We start from the raw sequence: 24138 nt of genomic DNA, 5'->3' as shown, positions 1-24138 counted from the left end.
TTCCCATATAGATCATTTCAGAGTACTGAGTAGTGTTCCCCGTGCTATACAATAGGTCCTTATTAGTTGTCTATTTTATATGAGTGATGGGTTTAGATGCAAATATTTGAGTCCTAGGCCACATGGGATACCCAGATAGATGTTCCCAGGAGGAAGTTTATTCACTTGTGTCTTCAAACGGCATTTTTCTTGTAGTTCCTCTGTGCTAGGCACTGTGCTAAGACGCTGCTGCTGCTGCTAAGTCGCTTCAGTCGTGCCCGACTCTGTGCGACCCCATAGACGGCAGCCCACCAGGCTCCCTCATCCCTGGGATTCTCCAGGCAAGAACACTGGAGTGGGTTGCCATTTCCTTCTCCAGTGCATGAAAGTGAAAAGTGAAAGTGAAGTCACTCAGTCATGTCCGACCCTCAGGGACCCCATGGACTGCAGCCCTCCAGGCTCCTCCGTCCGTGGGATTTTCCAGGCAAGAGTACTGGAGTGGGGTGCCATAATAGAAACACATAAATGAATAAAATGAAACCTATCTTTGAGGGGGTTACACTCTACTAGGAGGATGTAAATATTTAGTCTACTAGTCCTTCAATGAACCACCATGCTGATATGCTCTATCTTGCCTAGGCTTTGAACTCACAGCAGTGAGGAAAAAAATAGTCAAGTTTCCTACTCTTATTGGATTAACAATCTGGTATGGAAAAATAGACAATGAACCATTTTAAAAATATAGTAGTCAAGATAGTGGCATTGAGAGAATAGTACAGAGTGACTTGAAGGGGAGTTATTTTTCAGTTTTGAGTTATATAGGCCTTGGCTAAAGAGGTGACATAGAAGCTGAGATGTCCATAGCAAAGATCAGTCCTTTGGATGAATGAGAGCAAAAGCATTACAGACCAAGAGAAGTGTAAGTGGAAAGAGTGAAAGACAAGATGGAATTTGGTGTTTTTGAGGGACAGAGAGAAGCGCTCTATGGGAGCAAAGTAGAGTAAATGAAGGGTAGAAGGAGAAGAGTGTGAGTCACTGAGAACCAGAGTGGTCAGTTACCACTGACTGTGTTCCTCATTAAACTAAGATTAAATTATGCCCCATCTCAAAACACAAAGATGAGGTGAATTCACATAATAGCCTTGCGATGCTTAAAACAATGGTTCATGTCAGCGTTTCTCAAATTGTCTGTGAAGGAGGAAACTATTTTTTTAGTATTTTAGGCTTATGTGTTCATAAAGTACAGTAAACATGAAATCAAAATTGAAATGGTAGGACACACAAGCTCATTTTTATATGATGACATTCCAGTCATTGTCTGATTGCTAGAACTGCTTCTGCATTATTAACCTCAATTTCTGTATTTATTTTGTTGTGGGTTGACCATGGACTGGCACCAGATCTTAGAACACAATCTGAGTGGCACTGGACTATGCAACTGATAAAGCTTGTATTTTAAAAACTGGTCATTATTTACAGACCCCATAGGCATGGTTTCCTCTCATGTCGTTTAATAATATTTGGTTAGAAAAATTATGTAGTTTCGCCTCATATCCTGATGTTAATGGGGTGAGTGTATGTGTACATGTGTGTCTGTGATCCTACCAAGAATTTATTAGGCCCTTGATTTCTTAAAAGTACAGTAATATATGAGCCCAATGTTCCCAATGTGCTTTTGGCATTATTTATGAAAAACAGTGTTTAATTACCAAGCTTAACACATTATCCTTGGTGGAGACTCAAATCTCTTTTCCAACTTTAAACTGAGCAAAAGCTTTCATCTGGCAAGGTACTGAAGCCCACTATGAAAATTTTGTGCATAGAATTATCACCAAGAGCTATTTGGCAGCTTCTCCATCTCAATGAAAAGGACTCTGTATTTTATCTTCGCACAAATAACTCTCACCACCATATAAATTATTTTCTCAATTATCTTTCAACCTTTTTGCAATAAGGTTTCCTGAATAAGAACTGGAAATATCTACATCACATTCCATGTCACATTTCTTGATCCAAATTCTTTTAATTAGTTACCTAGCCCAAATCTATTTCAAGCACAACAATTTCCTGTATATCTGGAAGAGTGGTGGGAAATTTTTACCTCATCTAACCCAATCACGGACCATAACCCCATATTAATCTGGGAGACAGCCAATGCTTTTCTCTGGAGTGGTATTACTTCTCATTTAGCCTGCAAAATATTTTTGCATTGAAAGTGAAATTTTGTAATTGTGTAAGAGATTCTTAGCACACTTTTTCCAGTTGATCCCAAGTGAAGCGTAAGCCATAGGAGTATCTGACGGCATCCCATCCAATCAGAGCACCACCGCTTTCGTTTTTAAAGCGCAGATTTTATGCTCTTGGTAGGGAGCCAGGAGAAGTGCTGGATCAGCACACTCAATTCCAAAGGAGCATCTAATTTTATTGTCTCCCCCTCTGAATTTCAGAGAACAACGGGCTAGCCATAAGTCTAAAGCGTGGCTCAGAGTGTTAAGTCATTTTCAAATCAATTGCACTCTTGAACCAGCTTCTCTTTTCGCGTTCTTGGTAGCAAGCATTCTCTGTGAAGTACTTGAAAACAACTGACGGCTCTGCATGACCACCTGTACCAACAGATACCACTTAGACTTGGGCAGTCTCATGAGACATTGATTGTTGTTGACTGTGGTCTGGAGTTTTCATGCAAAAGCTTGTGTGAAAAAGGTGCATTGCTGAGCTTTGCTGGAGAGTCTTCCTTTGTTGCGCCAGCAGTAGCTTCGAATGGAACCATTTCTAATACAGTACATGTGAGTTGGAATAAAAGGCTTAAAATGTAGTTATCTGAAAACCTAAGGAAACATTTGATTCTATCTGAAAGAATCATATGTTAACTGCTTATCAAACTATCGATTTTCACTTCACAAAATGACTGATACCTCTGTAACTCTGAGGAGAAACACTATATTTTATTTCAAGGGTAAATCTTTTTACTATGGTAGACATGGACAGTGGATATAGGCAGAATCCGCTCTCATTAATTGCTCACTAATTTTCTCAGGTGAAGTGTCATATTGTTTACATACAAAACACTTTCGTTCAGGGGATAAATGACCATCTTTGTTTGCAAAATCTGCTCTTTGTTTTCATGAAAAACACAGACTTATTCATGGTTTAGAAAAAAAAAAAATCTGCTAAATGTGATTCCAAAATGGTACTACTGATGTGTCTCAAGTGACCCCCGCAAAAAAAAAAAAAAAAAAAAAAAAAAAAAAAAAAAATTTGCCTTGGATTAACACAAGCCAGTTTTGAATTTCTAGGAGTCCATGATCAGTTCTTCTCAAAGGTAACTTTTGGGGAGGGCCAGGGAGGTCTTGAAAAATACAACAAAAACACACTAAAAATCTTGACTGTGTTTAACAGAAACTCAAAAGGGAGAGAGAAATAGTAGCCTGAGGTAAAACAGAAGGGGGAAAAATTCTTTAAATTGCTAAGCAGGAACTTTCTCAGTCTTGGTTCCTTTTTCTTGTCCAGTGAAGCACAGCTGTATCAAGGAACAGCTTCCACATGTCTGATGGGCATGGATAAGCTACCTTTTGAGGTTTCTATAGGCAGCCAACCAAACATCCTGGCCACAGCCAAGCAGGTACCATGTATTTAGAGATGCTGAAATCAGTCCACCCACCTTTACTGTTCTCTCCCATTTTAAAAGCAGTCATAAAAATGCAAGAGACTTTCTTCCTCCAGGCATTCCCTTTCTATGTTTCTTTTGTTGTTCTGGCTTTTCTGACTGATTGCTGTTCTCAATCAACATCCACTTCACTTTCAATGTACTTAAACAGCTGGGCTGGTTGTTTTTTTTCTTTCTTTCTTTTCCTTCCTGCCTTCCCTTTGCATCAAGACTTCCATTGCTGGCCTTCTTCTTCTCATGCTCAGGTCTTCCTAACAGACTCCTGGCTTCTTTCCCTCCCTATCTCTTTGCTCCATCAAGCCCTCTACCTGCTCAGTGCCAGCACCAGGCGCCCTCATCCCGCATCCCCCTGCTGCTAGCTCCTTCTCCTCATCTGCTTCCTACGTGTCAAGCAGGCTCTGCTCCACAATTTCATCAGGTGGCCTGGGGGTGAGGGTGAGCACGCTGTCACTTAAACTCCCTCCATCCCCGCCAGCCTGAAATGGAAAGTGTGATAAATGGAACCGTACCAGGCTCAATTTCGTCTGGAAATTTCAAACTTATGATGTTCAAATAGGTTCATAAATTCCCCCAGAACGCCTCTCTGCTCTCCCTAATACCCAATTGCAGGTTTCAACTGAGCAGGCCCCTCTAGCTGGTTTTACAGCCCACAATACTCAGATCTTGGCATGCATCTCGTGCCTTGGCTCTGGCATGCTTTTAATCTAATGCCCAGTCTGGGGATGCAGCCACCGCATATATATTCGCTGATTCTTTTCCAGGGGAGGAATGTTGACAGTGGACGACAACAGGTAGCCTTCAAAGGCATTTCACTTCAGGGCCGCTTTTATTTTTCTCTGTTTCTAAAAGCCAGCCATGGCTTTGTTGTTGGCAAATATGTTTCTACATGTCCCATCCTGGACAAAAATCGTCAAGTGGAGAATCTTCAAAATGTGCTCTTGTTTTCTTGTGGAGAGAATAGCTTCCCCCTCCCCCCATTTTCTCTCTGATTTATGCCCCTTATCTTCAGGAAATAGGTCTTAAAATAATATGAGTATGCATATCCAAATGACAAGCAGAGAAAGATCAGCTGTGCCTTTCTATTAGGAGCAAAGACTAGTGATATGAGTTGTTTAATAAAATTTGAGCTACAGTTAAAATTTGAGTCCAGTTAAAAATGTAAAAGGCTAAACAGGAATTTAAATAACATTTTATTTTTTCATTAATGTGTAGTTACAGAATCAATACAAGAATTATTTCTGCATCTCCCTTGACTGTCTTTTCCAATTCATATACCTCACCAGATGTAACTATTCTTTTTTCATACTATATTGATTTATTACATTTAGATCATATGTCTGTAGAGATATATGAGTTTCATGTTCTTTTTAAACGAATGGGATCATTTTGTATGTTTTGTTCTACAACTCAAAATGTATCTTACAGCTTTGTTCTTATTACAGACTGTTGTCTTCATTTCATCTTAGTTCACGTCTGTATCAAGTTTTAAAGAGTATTCCTCTAGTAACATTTAAATAGTACATTTTTTTCTATGTTTTTCACTATGACAAATAAAATTTCAGTGAATATTTCTGAATAGATTCCCTAGTGTACATAATTTGATTTATTTTTTTTTTCTACAATAGATAGCAAGAAATAGCATTACTGGACCAAAGAAAATGTCCATTTTTAGTTTTCATGCTGCTGCTACTGCTAAGTCACTTCAGTCGTGTCCGACTCTGTGCGACCCATAGACGGCAGCCCACCAGGCTCCCCCGTCCCTGGGATTCTCCAGGCAAGAACACTGGAGTGGGTTGCCATTTCCTTCTCCAATGCAGGAAAGTAAAAAGTGAAAGTGAAGTCGCTCAGTCGTGTCCGACTCTTTGCAACCCCATGGACTGCAGCCCACCAGGCTCCTCCGTCCCTGGGATTTCCCAGGCAAGAGTACTGGCGTGGGGTGCCCAAGTATTGCCAATTTGCCCTCAAAGTTGGCTTCAGCAAATTGGTATGCCTTCTTGTGGCTGTTTTTTTTTTGTGTCATGCCATCTCTAACCCCTCCCAAACAGATAGTTAGCAGCCTAAAACCAGAAACAAATGAAAAAGAATTTTATAAATTTAACATTTTCTTCACACTTTGACCAGGTTTATTACTTACGCTTTTCTGCCTATCTTAATTTCTATAATGTAAAAAGAGAACATGTTTTCTCAGTGCAAGTGCTTAATTTAGAATAAAAGAGAACAAAAGGACTAAGAATATTTTCCTATGCTAAGTTGTTGATGTAAAAGAAGTTTCAAAAGGTACACAAATATTTTTCATATTGAAAAGCATTTATTTAAAAAATATTCTTTCTAATTTGAAAACAAAAGCTAACTTTTAGTATGTTCTATTAATTACATGAATTTTATGTATGGCCTCTAATGTGGATGACATGCCCACCCAGACATTGTAACAGGGTAGTGATTTAAAATTAGTAGAAAAAGCAACTTATATTAAAAAATTCAGGTATTTGAGTTAAATCTGTGTGAATTTCAAAACTTGGTATTTCCAAGTTATTGACCACATTCAGTATTTTGCTTTGTGTGTGGTTGCAGTCTTGAGGTTTTTAATTTAGTCCTCCAATAAGTCCAGCCATATCTTTAAAAATATCATATTCTTTGGAGCAGGAGATTTACATCATTCTTTAAACACAAATGCTCTTGGTAAAATAAGTTTGGGAAATGCAACACACCTCCACCTCTGTCTCAGATGTTCACAATCACAGTGGCAGGTCAGAGGCTCCGGAAGTCTTGTAATACCAAAAGCTGTCCACTATTCATTCCCAAACCCTGTTTGTCTGTGATAATCTATTTTTCACATAAAATTTTTAACATCCTCTGGAACTGCTCCTACAGGCAATGAACTTTGAGAAACACTGTGTAAGTGCAAATTGTAAGTAGAGTGAAAAATATGAAACCAATGAGCTTCAAAAGGAATGAAAGCAAGCTGCATTAAGCTAAACAGGAAAGTGATTCTAGATCCTGAGGAAGGAAGCTGATGACAAAGGCAGAGTATGGACTGGAGAAACCCGCAGCTAGGTGATATAACTGCATTCTGCAAATATTTATGGAGTGCCTATTCATACCAGGTCCTGTTCTCTGTGTTGTGGATAAAGCAGTTATGAAAACAAATTTAAAAACCTCTACCTCTGGTAAAACGTTTCAAAGTGTTATTTACTGAGAAACTCAAGTTCCTAAAGTCAATAAATGGGTATGTTAAATTAAGCATTTCTATATATCAAAAGAGAACATGAAAAAAAGAGTTTTTAAGACCTACATGGGGAGAATATAAAGAACACCTACAAATCAATAAGAAAATAAAAAATAACCCAATTAAAAAATGGGCAAGAGACATCAATGGAGGAAGAAATCAAAATAGACAATAAATATGTATGATTCTCAACCTCATAAATAATTAATTAAATGCAAAATCATACCATGAATAGAAATGATTTCACAGCTAAAATAGCAAAAGTGAGAGTATAACAATATCCCATAGAAGCAAGAATGTGGGGTAGTTCCTCACATCTCTCATGGGAGACTAAATTGGTTGAACTACACTGGGAGTTGTTTGGGCCAGCCGTGTCTAAAGAAAATAAAATATGAGCCACAAATATAAGCAATGCTTTCTAGTGGCCACATTTTAAAATGGTAAATGAAAACAGGTCAAGTTAATTTCAATCATGTATTTTATTTAGACCAGTATATCCAGAATATTATCATTTTAGCATATAATCAATCTAAAATTCTATTAGTAATATTTTATGTTCTTTCTTTCATGCTGTTGCTGAAAGTGTGTTATTTTACACTTGTAGGACATCGCAACTCAGACTAGATACATTCCAAATGTTCAATAGCTACAAGGGTTCAATAAGCAGCTACCAGCACAAGTCCACATCTAGTCAAATCCATATAGTATCCAAGAAAACCCCTGCAAATTTGCACCAAGAGTTTAAAGAATATTCATTGTAACCTTATTACAATTTTTTAAATGGAAACAATGCATATGTCCATCAATGAAAGAATGTGTTTCTGAATTGCAGTGCATTCATATCATACATAATGACAGAGCATGAAAATAATCAGGGTAGAGCCATACTTCATGTAAAAGTATACTCTGCAATAAAGACAAAATGCAGAAAAGTACTTGGAGTTTGTTACCACCATGTAAAGTTCTCATACCTCCAAAACAATACAGCTTATTCCCTCAGTATCCATCCGTATATAATAATAGCTTAAAGGTATATAAGGAAACAATATCAACCCTGCATGATACTGTTTACCAAGGTGGGGCGGGGGAGGGCGAAGATCTAAGAGTGGGACACCAAGAATTGAAACTATTAATGCTGTTTTATTTCCTAATTTAGGTGGTATATACGCTTGTATATGTCACATTGCTCTATATACTGTGTCTCTGAAGTATTTTAGAATGTTTGCCAAATGTGTCCAGTTTTCTAATTAGTGGGATTGAGAATGATGCAAGATGCAAGATGAGAGCAGAGAGCACACGAACTGGAGTTCTCGCAAGGGGAGAGGGCAACGTTGTGTTGCCTTGGGTGTGTGTGCAGATAGGACTTGTTGGTGGAAGACAAGCAAGATACTCAGGGCTGCTTGCCTCAGCTGATGTCTCTGAAAATGATTCTCTGACCAGAAATGGTTCTGCTCTGGTTCTTCTAGCTTGGCCTGAGCGGTGAACACACGGATCTCAAACATCCTGTCAATGTAACTGCAGTGTCACAGCCATCAGATGGAAATGCACCCCAAAGCAGGGGTAAGTGGGTGTTTCTTCAGGAGTCAGCATTTTGAGAAATGTGTACCACAATGACACCAAAACGTATTTAAAAAACTCACCAGGTGTCAAACTGCTGCCTTCGTTACTGCTCTGAAAAGTTTATAAAGCTTCAAAGACACGCCCACCAAAAGCCAGTTAAAAGGAAGCCATTATTCTTTTTTAAAGATGGTTGTGGGTGGGGGTGGGGGGTTAGTTCTCTATGGTATGTATATTCTTTGAATAATATGAAGTATTATTGTATTTGATGGGTAACAAGCTATGATCTGTTATGCGCCTTACTAAAGAATGCTACACTCCAAACGTAACATACTACTTGTAGAGTCTACATTTGAACTATATTTTGACAATTTACCTGATTATAAATTCACCTGGGATGATCGAGAACACTTTCCTTACCATCCCTTCCCAGTGCCTACAGAATTATAATCTCATTGGCCAGGTTCCATTCTTATGAGAGCAAGTCTCTAAGTGTGCTCCCAGCAGCATCAGCACCACCTAGGAACTGTTCAAAATGCAAATTAGCATATTCCACTCTAGACTTATTGAATCAGAAACCCTTAGACATGGAACTTAGCAATATGTGTTTTGAAAAGCCCTTCAGGTGATTCTGAAATCAGTACGGGTTGAGAACCAGTGGCCTTGAGCCTAGTCATTCAAAGTATTCTGGGAGGATCTCCAACAATGGCCTCACTAGGGAGCTCATCAGGAGTGCAGAATCACAGGTCCCACTCTGCTGGGACAGAGTCTGCAACTTGAACTGCATCTCCAGGGGATCTGTTTGCTCACTAAAGCTGGAGAACCACTGTTCTGTGAATAGGATTTGGCATCACCCTCTCTGGGTTTGAAGCCCAGCTCTCTTTCTCATCAGGCTTATGACTTTAGGCAAGGTATTTGATCTCTCTCATCTTCTGTGTTGTCTCCTGCCAAATGAGACTGATGATAATGGCTCTGGCAAACCCTTAAAGATGGTCCTGAAACTGACATGAGGCAATGCATTTGAAGAGCTTAGCATGATGCCTGGTACATAGCAAATGCTCATTTAGTAATGGCTCTGATTATTGTCTACTCATCTTTTAAAAAGAATCTCCTTCTCTAACATTGAGCAGATCTCTACAAAGATCTATATGGTTTCACGATATATAACTAGATAATTTAAACCACAGACATAGGAGTCTGAAATACTGATATGCTTGAGATTAAAATTCTCAGCATAAATATTCTAGCTTTTGAAGCCTAAAACAAAATTAGAGAATGGCTAGAAGAAGAAAACTTAGAGAGTAGCACACCTATCATGAATGGGCTTTTCTCCATAAGTTAAGAGCCATAGGAGGCCTTGCTGGACTAATGAAGGTGAATAACAATGAAGTACATAGAAAAATTTTGGTCTGAAACTTACTTTTTTTAAATAGGAAGATAAGTGAAATTCTAGGTTTTTTCCAACCTTTAAATTTCCCTGACTGGGGTGTGAAAATGATTTGTCTCTTACTTTAGTACTCTCTGTCCTTTTATGTTAAGCTTGCAGCTCTCATAGGGACAAAAACAATTAAGAGAATGAATGGAAAAATCAATTATTCCATTAATGTTTTCTCACCAACTTCAATGGTTAGGAGAACTATTTTTAATACATTTTTTATACATTTAAAAAACATCTGACCTGATATGTTGGGGGCATTCAGAGACATCTTTAGTTCTGAAATGGCTCTGCTGTGTTACCAAGCATCTTCTGCTTTCTGAGTTATTTTCAAGAAATGAAATCAGAATGACTTTCTGTTTAAAGGAAGCATGAAGTTGAGTTGATGACACATCTTGTTCTCGCTGCAGCTGCAGCAGCGCCCAGCTATGGCATGGGACCTCTGAAATGGAATTTATGAATTAACTGCTACTGAGAATCCAACAGAGGGAGCACAGACCATTGTTTTGTGTGTGTGTGTGTGTGTGTGTGTGTGTGTGTGTGTGTGTGTGTGTGAAAGAGTTAGATGAAGAGATGGGTATTAAACATAAACTGTCCTGGCGTCATGGCATAAGATTTTTTAAAAACTAAACCCACAGAGCTAGATTTTACAAGTCACCAGGTTAAAGCTATTAAAAGGAGTCTCGTTTTCTTATTTACAGTTCTGTCAGAAACAGTCATGATTTAGGAAAATATTTTGATACTGGGGAGAAGTGAGCTGACCTGATGATTGTTCTTAGCTTATCTCCTTGTAATTATGAAGTTATGTTAATAGAAAAAATTCCCATCTCTCCTTCTGATGTCTTTTCTTGGTCATTCCTTCCTTACAGTCCATAATGAAGGGTAGCATATTTCCACATATGTGGGAGGAGAGCAGTTGTATATCCTTCTTCCTTAAAAATTTAGGTCTTCAATCTGAGATTTTTCTCCATTGAAAGAATCTTACTTTTCTCATACACATAGCTTTCTGTTGTAGGAAACACTGAGAGACTTCTCAGTGATTTTGCCATAAGCATTTTCTATAATTTGGCTTCTTCTCAAATGAGAACTTCAAAGTAAATGATCTTACATTTAACGTAGCTTGTCATGAGGCCACTGGTTTACCAGTTCACCTTGATTTTACAAAGAAAATTTTGATATTTGAGTGCATACAAATATCAGCACATGCTACCAACATATTAACAATTTTTAGATATTTGGTTACTTAAAATATGGACAACTCTCTGCATACCTCCCTTCCAGCAGTTATTCTACAAAGATACCTGTCAATAATGATTTTCCTCTCATAAAACACCTTTACTTTTCTCGATGGAAATCTTTAGGTTTGAATACTTTTAAGACTGAGTACTAGAAATGTATTTGTGTGGATTAAATAATCATTGGTGAATATTGTAAGGAGTACAGAATTGTGCTACCACCAAAAAAAAGAAAAAAGGTTTAACACCCTGGCTTTATTGCTTTGTTACAGTTTTGATAGTATCAAGATTACTAGCTATTCAGATATAATTTAAACCAAACTGCCAGCTGCTGTAGTCATACAAAAAAACCCTGTACCTAACCAGCTGTACCTTATAAAGCAAATTGTTGCCTTTCCCTGACCACTGTGTTTTAAAATTTTATCAGCAAGCTGTGGTTGGTTGGTTTTCCACCATCCAAACATACCTGGCTACGTTGGAGTTTTATTTGTTGGGTAACTTCTAGATGAAATTTTATGTATGTCCTAACATAAAACATAAACTCCAGCAGCTTCCCCTCCTGCTTGGTTTGGGGGCATGAAGGGGCAAGGCATATTTTATAACATATAAAATTTGGTGAATGTTGCTATTAGAAGTTCCTCAGGAGGAATGCAACTATTTGGAATTAGGTTGCTGGGCTGCGCTAACAAAGATAACCTTTTAAACTGACTGGTTGGACACTACATCTTATTTTTTTTCTTACCATCTTCAATATAATCTTGTGTTTGACGCCACCCCCCCCAACCCGCTATCAACATTAAAGCTACCCCCATACATATGGCCACCAGAATGCAACAAAGGGAAATGGTTAAGTGATTTAAATTCTTTACCCCTGAAAGCTTTCAGCTCATTGATGTTCAAAAATAAGTTGAAGAATCTAGCACAGACTGCTCAGAAACTAACAAATCAATGTGCCATTCACCAAACACACAAGGCCAATTTTCAGCTACACCACCTTCAGACTATTCATAGAGGGGTCCGTTTAACAGAAAACCAGCCCAGGGTCTCCTCTTCATGGTCTTCAGGCCGCCATTCAATTAATGAAAAGAAGTGACAACAGAAGTTAATAACTATTCCTGATCATTGAAGCAGTGGAAAGGGAGGGCTGGGAGGCAAAAAGAGCTGGGAGATATTCAACCTGCTGGGTGGAGCCATATAAGCATCCTCTGTGCTCCCTTCCCATCCCCTTTCCACCAGGCAGCACCATGGCATCTGCTCCCAAACTGTTCCCATCCTGTTCAGAAACTGACCTGCATATATATTGGGCTTAATGACCAAATGTTTAAAAATTCATTGCACAAGAACAGCTGAAAGCAGTTGATTGGTTTGAACTTTATTGTATGCACCTTGCTTCCCAGACCGCAGTAAAGAGGAAGGTCAGCTGGTAAACATTTGGGCATTTAAAGAATGAGAGGCCCTGGATTCCCAGTGTCCCCGTCTGTCTTCCTTACTCACAGTGTTAGGCCCTACTGAGCTGAGTGCTGACCTGGTGCTTTGTTCGGTTTCATCCGACCATCCTCATTCAGGTGGGTCAGGAAAGATCTGCCAAAGCGGTTACCTGCCAGCTCCCGTCAGACCTCTATCCTGAGAAATTATTTCTGGAAGCATTTTGCTCATTGACTGGGGTGCCATTTAAGTGACAGTAAAGCGGGTGGTTTTGTTTTTCCCTCAAGTATTGTTTGTAAGTGGTTGTCACCTAGAGAAAGATCTCCCCATTCCAGGCCACACTGCAATACCATGTTCTAGGTAGGCTCGCCCCTGGCTTGGACTTCAGAAGTTTGCCCTCTGTGCAACGCATTCAAGCAAGCACAGACCTCCTGGAGATTTCACAGTGTCATCCAGAAAGTTAGTCTCAAACTGTGGCATTCACTTGCAGTAATTTATTGGGAAAAGGGGTTATTTGTTATAGCAATGACTGCTTAGTGTGAGAAAGCGGCCTAATTAGTTCAAACTCCAGTTTACAGTGGGCCTCCTCAGTAGGTAAAGTCCTAACTCTGGACAAGCCAGTGCAACTTTTAAGTTCCATGCCTTATTAGCAACACTCTGCTCCGCACCTTCTCTGCCTTCTTGTCCACTCTACTTAGCTCAGGTTTGAGCAGTCTAACTCTAGTCATTATTGATATGAATAAACTACAAAGAAAATAAGGCAGCGAGGCATCTGTTAGAAGGAAGATGTTGGGCAAGTGCGTTTCTGGTTGGAGAAAGAAGGATTAAGGACCTCTGGAGAAGACGGTGTGCATTTTCTTCCTGCAGTTTCAAGCTGCTTCCTCTTGAGATTTCATGGTGTGGACCATGCTTTCCACCCCTGCCATAATTTCTGTGATAAAAATCACGTCCTTTTGTTTTAGTGGGGGGTTCTTGGGCATAGGCGTATATGTGTATTTTAAACTCGTTCTCCTCTTTAACTGATTTCTTTCTTTCTTCTTTATAATTTTCCCTTTCACAGTGTGTAGCCCTTTGTCATTAGAATGATAATCATAATAATAGCGGGAATGTAATTTCCCATAATGCTAATAGTAGCTGTGTGCTCATACACACCCAGTTTATTCTTAGATTCATTTACACTCTGACTTCTTCATCTCATATTTAAATACAGCAGGTGTTTATCTTCATCAAGGAATGTTTGTTGAGCTCCTCCAGGGAGCATGGGGCTGTCCCTAGGTGCCATGGGCTTATACAGGGCAGATTCAAAGATGTGGAAATGTTTACTTCCCCTAAGATCCAGGAGTGCACATTTTATTTCATTTCTTCAGATGTTGTAAGTGGAAGAACCTTTACAGTACTTCTGCTTACTTGAAATTCCCTCTGCTGCGTGTGCACAGACAGACAGACCAAAGCATATTATCTTCCGTCATTGAATGTCTCCTGCTTTTACTGTGGTTCTCTGCCTCAAAAGTGTAATTGAGAGGAATTCTCTTTTTAAAGCCATTAGATGGAAAGAATAGATGGTGATTATATAAGTACTGTGGAGTTTTTTTTTTTTTTTCCCTGAAGCTCTTCAGCAGTCTAAGAACATGACAGTAATCTTCACAGTGCCTTTATGATACAGGTGGAATTCAGTTGTACAAGGAAGTTAAGTAGATTTCCTCAAAATGAATTATGTAGAGTAATCATAGTAACATCCTATTTCTTAAATCATGATTTTGATTTTGAAAAGTGGTTCCTACTAGCCTTCTTTTTTTAGAGACATATTCTGATGTATTTAAGAAGAATGGAATAATGGGAAACTGTTGGTAATTTATTTAAAAGGATTCATCAAAAATAACAATGCAAATATGCAAAATATATACAGTTGTTAAATCTCAAAAGAAGAAGAAAACAACAGCAAAAAGCACTTTATCTTGTTGGGGCTTCACAAGAAACCTCGTGAACTTACAACAACAAACAGCGAGGCCCCTACTATGCAGATGAGGATAATGGGGATCATTCATGATCATATGGCTAACGGCTGATTTGGTTAGGACCTGAGTTTGAATTTCCCAATTCCAAATCTAGTGCTTTTTCTTTTTCTTTTTCCTATTCAATTATAGTAGGTTGCTCTCTGACAACTACTGTTAGACTCACAATTTAACATTGAAATTATGGACCTAGTCATCTAATATCTGAAATGACAAAAATTTCACTTTCATATAGAATCTCTGAACTAATCAGACAAATTATCTATGGTAAAACTTAAGATATGTTCCCATTTTCCAACAAAAACTTAAAATATGTTAATGTTTTCTGTCTATTAAGTATCTTAAATTTGGTTGGATAACAGGGTGTTAAGGGCTGAACTTCTGGAGTAAGTCAGATGATCAGGGTGAGCCTGGGTAAGTTGTTTATACTCTCAAACACCCAAGAGCCCATTGCCATAATGTAGATAATAGAAACCTCTACCTCAGAAGATTGTTGTATTAAATATTATGATACTATATATAAAGTGCTCGGCACAGTGTCTCTTCTGGACTAAAAGCTCAGTAAATAATGTTGATTAAATACAGTTTTTAATGGTGGGCTGCCACATTTCTATTTTGAGTACCTTTAAAATTCACAATGGCTATGAACATTTAACATTGCTACCTAAAAATGAAAATATTACAGAGAATTTAGGCTATATGAGAAATAGTTAAAATAGGTATACCTTGGTCACTTGGTGTATACAATTTGAGTATATCCACCATGACTCCAAATAGCAGGACCTAAAAGAAAATAGACTCAGGCTGTTCGCCTTATGTGGAGTCAATAGCAATGGGGATAAAACATGAAAATAACTGAAGATAGTGTGATACTAGTTTATTGGTATCAAAAAAAAAAAAAAAAAAAGCCATGGTTTCAAGAAATGACTGGACAGTTCAAAAAGACCATATCTTTATCATCAGTAACTGTGAAAAAATGCTCCAGATCATGAGTGTTCAGAAGTAATAGTGAGATACTCTTACTACCTAACAGATGGTCAAAGACATTATTTAAAGTAATAGTGCAATCGCTTGTAAGGATGCACTGAAAATAGCAACCTCATACATTTTAGGTGGAAATGAAATTCTAATAACATTCATGAAAAATAAATTTTGTGCATGGTTCAAACCAACAAACCCATATCTGGTGGTCTGTCTTACCTATAAATACAAAGACATATATTTCAGTGTTATTTATAGAAGCCAAAAGCTAGAACCAATTAATGGGTAATAATATTTATGGTAGGACGTCACTGGTGGCTCAGATGGTAAAGTATCTGCCTACAGTGCGGGCGGCCCGGGTTCGATCCCTGGGTCAGGAAAAGCCTCTGGAGAAGGAAATGGCAACCTACTCCAGTACTCTTGCCTGGGAAAATCCCATGGACGGAGGAGCATGGTAGGCTACAGTCTATGGGGTCGCACATCCACATCACGAAATGTGTCTTTATTAAAAATTGATTAGTCCTCTTCCAGTTGACTTGGGGGAGTTTCCAAGAGAGCTTTGAGATGAAAGAATAAGATGCAGAGACAGGTGTGCCTTGTGATCCCATTTTAGTAATGCTAACAACATACATAGAAGTTTGTATGTTTCACACTCAGATATATGAGCAGTAAGGAAATTAAAGAAGAATGCACATGAGTGTCAAGGTAACTTATGACGTGCAAGGGGTAAGCAAAAAAAAAAAGTACACCAAAAAGAAAATATAGACACATTCACGCACCACAGTGTGTATTACATATCCCACTTATTTAAGACTATGGCCTATGTATACTGTGTATAGGTTTTTTATATGTATGAAGAAATTAGAGGAAAAAGAAATTCTATTTGACTCTTTTAACTTATTGGATGTTAAAAGAGTAAAGAGTAAAACAAATCACAGTGTCCTTGTATGGTTTGATGGTATATATTTAAAGGCAAATTAACAGATTAAACATGTGTGTGTATGTGTGCACATAAATATTCAATCGCAGGGCAGTAGAGTAGGCCTTTTAGGCCACATCCAAATGGTTGTCTACTTTTGTAAAGTTTGGAGGGATGCAGCCATGTCTCTTCAGGAGCTGTCTATAGCTGCTTTCTCATGACAAGGGCGAATTTGAGAAGTTGTTATAAGGACCGTATTACCAGCAAAGACTAAACTATCTATTCTGTAGAATTTTATAGAGAAACTTGTACTTCTAGTGTGTACGACTGTATATATTCACATTAGCAAAGAGGAAGGTGAAGATGTACAGCACACTATTGGTTATATCAGGGACCAGGACCTCATGGGGATGGGAAAACAATAATTAGCTTTTGTTTCACTTCCTTCCATAGGCATGTATTAGTTTTATAAGTTGAAAACCAGTCAAGAGTACCTGAAATTTAACAGTTTCAGTTCAGTTCAGTCACTCAGTTGTGTCTGACTCTGTGACCCATGAATCACAGCACACCAGGCCTCCCTGTCCATCACCACCTCCCAGAGTTTACTCAAACCCATGTCCATTGAGTCGGTGATGCCATCCAACCATCTCATCCTCTGTTGTCCCCTTCTCCTCCTGCCTTCAATCTTTCCCAGCATCAGGGTCTTTTCAAATGACTCAGTTCTTTGCATCAGGTGGCCAAAGTATTGGCGCTTCAGCTTCAACATCAGTCCTTCCAATGAATACCCAGGACTGATCTCCTTTAGGATGGACTGGTTGGGTCTCCTTGCAGTCCAAGGGACTCTCAAGAGTCTTCTCCAACACCACAGTTCAAAAGCATCAATTCTTTGGTGGTCAGCTTTCTTTATAGTTTGATTCTCACATCCATACATGACTACTGGAAAAACCATAGCCTTGAGTATCCGGACCTTGTTGGCAAAGTAATGTCTCTGCTTTAACAATTTAAATAAAAACAAAGGAAAATAGCCTTAGAAAATTTAGATATTATTTAGAGATAGGGATTATTTATACATCAAAAAAATGCTAATCCCTATGTGTTAAATACAAGGGATATATATATGTACACACACACACACACACACACACACACACACACACATATATGTAAGTAAGACAGCAGGCATTTAGGCCATGCAAGAGACCAATGTAAGATAGTGTAAGAATGCTATAATGAAGATACATAAAATGTGCAGAGCAGCAACCAGTTCATTGAGGGATTTGGGAAATGCTTCACGTGGCAGGCAGTGTTTGAACGGTGTCTCAAAAGACAAGTTTGTGTTTGTCAGGTGTGGAAGGGAGTTGCCCACGCACAACTGAACAGGAAATACAGCAGCTCAATGGCAGAAATGAATGCGAGCCCCTGGCTCATCCATACAGCAAGTATTTAGGCATGACCCAAGAGTAAGTGTGCAGGGAGATGGGAGGGAGTAAGCTTCAGGAGCCCACCATAGGTTCAAAATTACAGGTTGGCCTCACCTTCGAGAAAGTGATGTAGGTTACTTTGGGCTATGTTGCATCAACAATGGGAAGTCACTTCAGTGCTTTAAAGAAACGAATATCCTGAGATTTATGCTTCAGAAAAATGTCTCTAGCATTTGTGTGTTTTATCAAGTGCTAGATGGGCACACGAGCAAAGCTACATGGAACTTTTCACATCGACAAAGCCTTTCAGTAAACAATAAACGAAAGTAATGATAGCAGCAAGCAATGAGTGATGATTATGTATCAGACGTTCTTTGAAGCACTCTACTTATATGAACTCATCCATTCCTCACATTTCATAGATCAGAGATCTATAAACAGATGTATAAACAGAGAAACAGCGAGCTTGAGTAACCTGCCCACAGTCATAGAATAAGTGGGTGGCAGATCTGGGATTTGAACCCAGACAGTTGGGCACCAGCCAGCACTCCCAACTACTGTGGCCTTCCATTTGAGGCAAGTCAAGAGTAGTCTTATCTTTAAGACATTTCTTTACCTCCCACCAGGTTCCAGGTAGTGTGCAAAGTGCTAGGGGTACACACCTGGTAAGAGCTTCCTCCTGGTCTAATACCATGCTGGCAGATGGATTGATTGCACGTGGTGCATTGAGAAAGACTATGACTTTCCATTCAGACTCCAGAGAGAGTTTGGTAGTTGATAGACATGTTCGCGGTGGCTGAGGGAAGTGGTATAGACTGCACAAGATAAGCTGACCTTATTATCACTTATGTGGATCCCGTAAGTGGCACAAGAGTCAGAGTAGGCTCATCCTGTTTAGAATGGTTGCCTGAGGGAATTTGGGTGACATGGGTGTATTTCCATGTGAACTTTTATCAGATTCTGCCCCTCCCCACAGTACCCACCACCCACTGTACTCATCCAATTGCCCTGTTCATTAAGTCAATTCTGTAAGACTCTAGGTCACTGCTTAGAAATGCAGACTCCAGGATTTATTATTGCTGTCTCCCAGTGAATACATGAAATTCACTTTAGTTGAAACCACCCAAGCATGACAACTCTAATAATGATGTTTTAATAGTGTCTGCTGTGTTAAAGTTTTTTGAAATCTGATATCTTACATGAGCTAATATAAGCAATATCACAGGCTCCCATTTTTTTTTAATAAAACAGTTCCTTAAATGAGGGACTCAGTTGTACTGTACTGATAAAACCTAATGATTTCTAAAATGACGTTTTACTCCAATATTTATAATTTCATTGTTAACCAAGATTGTATTGTGGTCTTTCAGAATATAAGCAATAATGTGCCTCAGTCCAAGTACATTGAATTCACCTCAGAAAATTTAGGTAACTAATTATCCAAAACTACTGAGGCGGCGACTGTTTGCTTCCTGTATGATTACAGTCTAATGTAGGGTTTTTTTCTGTAATGGAACAAAAATAATCCAAATTCTTTACTCCGTATGCTAACTGGCTACTCTAGAAATTGCTGTTAGGTTACTTGCAAATTTTTGTATAATGAGTATTCAGGTTCAGCTTAAAAAGGTTGACATTGTTTGTGGGGGGAGGGTAACAGATGTGTGCTGACATAGTTTTAAGTGAAACCAAGCCCTGAAGAAGCTCAATAAACAAAGGACAATGTTTGGAAAAGAAAGAAGCTTGTTTCCTTTGATAGGGTGCATGGAATTTAACCAACCTGTGTTTATAATTACTGTCTGGTTTAGTTAGTGTGAAAGAATCTACTTGTTACTCACTTATAAATAAACAAAATAGATCTACTTGCCCATTCTGCAGCCGACTTGTTGAAGTTTATTTTTCTTTTTCTTTCTCTTTTTTATTGACTACAGACCACTTACTTTATGTCCAGATTATGTTTTTCCATTCTAAACATTCTTCTGGTTTGGGGTTTTTCTCCCCCTTAAGTATTGGACTGATTTACAAAGATGACACCTTCTCCCAAATTTCAAGTCTTTCCTCCTGCCCCCATCAAAATTGTAAATTACTACCTTTAGTAATTTACATGTAGCTTGTTCTGCTCGTGTGCCCACATGTGGATATTAGGTTGTATACCAGAGGCAGTATTTTTTTCTGGCAAGCTCGCACAGAGAGCAAGTTGCTACTACCCAGTTAATTGTAAAACAACAGCAAATGAAGGCTGTCAACTTGGGGCCAAGTTGACAAGAGAATGTTGTGTAGCATATGAAGTCAATCATTTGGTCCTTCTGAACAGGGATGTATTTTTAGATGAGAAATTATATCTCACCTTTTAAATACACAAAAGTGAGGTTGTATAATTTTGTGAAGAACTAGAAAGCCAGTAACTTAAAATTTTCCCTTTGAGATCTTGGCTATTGGTAAATTTACTATGTTCTATAAGTCTATTGTTAGTTCATTAGAGTAGGTATATTCAGTTAAACTTTTGAGTTGGCTTTGCACACTGCTTCTTTTATTTTTCCCTCAACTTAAGAATTAATTGTGCCCACATAAAGATAGGTCATAAGGAGCAAGATATTGCATTTTTATTTCCATGTACTAATAGAAAAAATATATGAAATCTAGTTAACCAAATGCTTTCTCAAAATCATCTTGCTCCTTAAAATTAACATTGGACTATTATTTATTATTGAAATCATTTTTCAGTGTTAAGACGGGTTTTTACTAGGGTGTGGGTTTACCTTTTATGAAGATTGCATTAATCCATCACGAAAATTTTAAAACTCAATAAATTCATTTTACCATAAAAGATGTATAAAGCCATAAGCATTTTCCAGATGTGGCTGTGGATATAAGTAAAGAAAACTCGTCTGTTCTGAGAGAGGAAAAACTGTTGACATTTCTTTGAAGTGTAATCTCTTTTGTTTATTTGGTTTTTAATAGCTTCCAGCAGTTAGCCACATATTTTTTAAGTGATGCTGCTCACATACTTTTTTTTTTTTTAAGTTGTGAGTGGCATTAACTTACTGCCATAAATTTCAAAGCGTAACCTGTAAAGGGAGGAGTCCTTCACTGAGATGGATAATTGAGTAATGACCACAAAGTGTGAGGCACCATTTTCCTTAGTAACTGTTCTAAATGGGAAGTGATGGACAGCAAGGGGCAGGGGGGCCAGTGTACTATTGTTTTAATCTTTGCTATTTATTTATACATGGCAATCTGTAGCTGTTGCCTATTTAAATAGCAAAACATTTTATCCTTTTGTCTGTGTCCATTATTTGGCCATTCAGTGTGAGCCAAAGAAAAGAATCCAGAATTTTTCAGATTACCATGATGTATATCACCCATACCCCAGGGTACAAAATGTGTGCGTGTATGTGCGTAGGCTTACACAAATGTGCTGTAAATGAGGGGAAATTTTTAGAGTGACAAAAAAAAAATCGTTAAAATGGACTGAGTGGCTGAAAAGTCTGTGACACTGAAAAATGGAAACTATTTGGAAAGTAAGTGAAAACTTAAAAAATAGATGTGTACAAGCTTTTGACATTTCATAATGATTTATATAACAGGCTGCATGAGAATTAATTTGAAATCAGAGGTAATGCTAGCTGTAACCTACTGCAGAGAGCATTCAAGGTTGAGGAATTTATATATGTGTGTGTGTGTGTGTGTGTGTGTGTGTGTATATATATATATATAAATTAAGTTTGAGGACCATTTCTCATTCTGTCCAATCAATGTTTTTTAACTATTACTTATAATAATGTGATTCTACAAAGCTTAGTAAAGTGGCCTTTGTATATATGAGTGTGTTTGTACATACTATTTCTATTTGTAAAAATTCTAATGAACAGTTGTGTGCATGCCATATTTAAATACTGAGGTTCTCTTTGATTGGAACGTATTTTTACATATCCAAGCCAAAAAGTAGTCCTGAGGTTTCAAGAAAATGCTATTAAAGAGATATACTTTTATTGGTATAAATAAATAGAAATGTGCCCTGTAATTTTGAAGGAAATCATAGGCAAGATCAACTTGCTTCATGTTTTTAATGCAATTCTAAACAATGTGCTGAAAACACTGGTAATAAAATTATTTTAAGGGATGCTCCTTGACCAGCAACTTCAGCTACATATTAAAATTTGCTCTGTTTTTCATGTGTTTTCCATCAAGGAAGTCTGTGGTTACCTTCCTGATTCTGCTGGACTGGAAAAACATAGCTAATATGGTGTGATCTGGAGAAAGCTTTGATGCAGGGACTTTGCAAATAAACCTCCAGATGCCATATGGTTTACATTCATCTCTCAATTTATTTCCTATAAATGTCTATTGAATATTCCATTGAACCAACACATGTGAAACTAGAGCTGAAAAAGAGAACAGTATACAGAATACTTTGTGGCAGCAAGTGATTATCATATTTCTTTCCCGATATTGCTACCAGCCTTAAATGCATGGTAAATTAGTCAAATGCCAAAGTTCTCAGACTCAGAGCGAAAATAAAGAAAAACTATTTCAAGAGTTATCAAAACAAACACTCTATTTTTGTATTTGGGGTAAAGTAGTGCACGCGCTGGAGTGGGAGTTATTTGTGGCAGTTCTAAGTCCTGTGTTTAAGTTGCTGCCATCAAAGAGTAAAGTTCTTTATGCCTCCGATGGAGAAATACATGCGATGTGCAGCAGCAAAAAAAAAAAAAAAAAATGTTAGAAGGAGAATTTCATGTGACGCGATTGGGACATTGACACATTTTATATCATTCTCTTTGGTTCCATTCTGTTCTAGAATCCAGGTACTAACCCCTCTTTTCTATACCAAGGAGATGCAAGTAATTCTAAGAATTATTAAGTTTGCTTCCTAAAGTCGTCTCACTTTCCAAGGCCAGCATTTCCAAAGATTGATCTCTTGGATGACTGGAGAATATCCTGAAATTTTAGAGAATCTTTTTTGTTTTTTTTCCCTCAATCCATCCACTAAATTTTTTTTCAGTGAACAATTCCTCTTTTTTTCTTGGTCCGAATCAACAGCCCTATGAAAATGAAGCATGGTGCCTGGCAACACACTCATATTACTTCCAGTGCCTCCTGTTTGGCTTTTAAATGGTGATGCCAGTACAGGCGAAATAAGCACTGGATACAGGTAGGGAAAAGGGATGGAGGCCAGTATTTTGTTGCTTTTCAGATTTTAGTCTTCCAAGACTTTCATTTAATGCTTTGGTTTTAAGGGTTTGATAACTTAATAAAGCAAGTCAGAAAAGCCTGACGGATCAAAGTGTGACTAAGTTAAGTCTACAAGCGAAGAACTGCCGAGGCCTTGAAGACAGGAAAACAGAACAGTATTTCCTCAGACTCTAGCCAGCCCACAATTCGCCCCCTGGGACTACAAAACTTTGAGTTTTCTACACCATCAACTCAACACAAGATTAGGTTTATTTCCTAAACAAAAACCCATGGCATCAAACTGAAAATCATCTTTCTTTGGCCAGTGTTTTATACACATTAGATCAAAATTACATTACAAATTTATACTGCCACTTGTACCCAATACCAGAGAGGGGAAAAAGGGTAATAAGAGGGAGAAATTACTTAAGATGACCAAACTTTTCTTTTGTGCGTCATTTTTCTTTTTTTTAACAATACCAAAGCTGGAGTTGAGAAACCCTAAATTAAATTGTAGGCCTTTGAATTTAAAAATAAGCATCTCATTCGAATTTTTTTTAAATGCATGAATAGCAGGAGAGAAATCCCATGTTGTTTGTTAACTGTGAAAAATACTTGAGATGTTTTTCTGTACTTTTCCATTGTTATTATTAGTGTTGTACAATGGATACAGCCAGTTTCCTTTGAAAATAAGGGCCTTTGAATGACTGAATAGAGCAGCATGACAGTGAACAGAGAGATTCAGATCACATGGGGATAGTTTATTCGTAAATAGAGTATATTTCCAATCAAAAAATAAAATGCTTTGGCCAAAGAATTTTATTATTTACAAAGAAGACAATTCTAATATGCTCATTTCCCATCTACGTAAGTAGGTTTACTGTTTTCTAATTTTGCCAGTTTTTTTTTCATCTTCAAAAATACTCTCAGGTTAAAATTTCTTGGAGACTCACTTTGCTGATAGTCATTTTCTTTTTTTCTAGTTTAGCATTTTGTTTCTATAAGTGAAAATGCTTCCAAAAGAAAGCAAGCTGCTTGTAGATGGGTGCATTTTATCTTGGGGCTACAGTGTGGGAAGGAAAAACAGCTTCAGACGTAACATTTCCCAA

General features: G+C 37.9%; 1 protein-coding gene across 35 annotated transcripts in view; it reads left to right on the top strand.

Moving 5' to 3' along the window:
• Nucleotides 1-24138, top strand: part of LOC147348250 (uncharacterized) — an 888338-nt gene that overhangs the window by 608513 nt on the left and 255687 nt on the right. For 32 of the 35 annotated variants that reach the window (XR_015151291.1, XR_015151289.1, XR_015151290.1 and 29 more), the window contains one exon: nucleotides 8339-8432. The exons of the other annotated variants lie outside the window; for them this stretch is intronic. The gene's annotated coding sequence lies outside the window, so the exon portion shown is untranslated. The remainder of the gene's footprint in view (nucleotides 1-8338; nucleotides 8433-24138) is intronic. 35 annotated transcript variants of the gene reach the window in all.

This window comes from Bos grunniens, chromosome 22 (genome assembly GCF_055505025.1).
Source record: "Bos grunniens cultivar Pamir isolate PY7600 chromosome 22, Bosgru_T2T1.0, whole genome shotgun sequence".
NCBI classification, from domain to species: Eukaryota; Metazoa; Chordata; class Mammalia; order Artiodactyla; family Bovidae; genus Bos; species Bos grunniens.
This window is presented reverse-complemented; position numbering and strand designations above follow the sequence as displayed.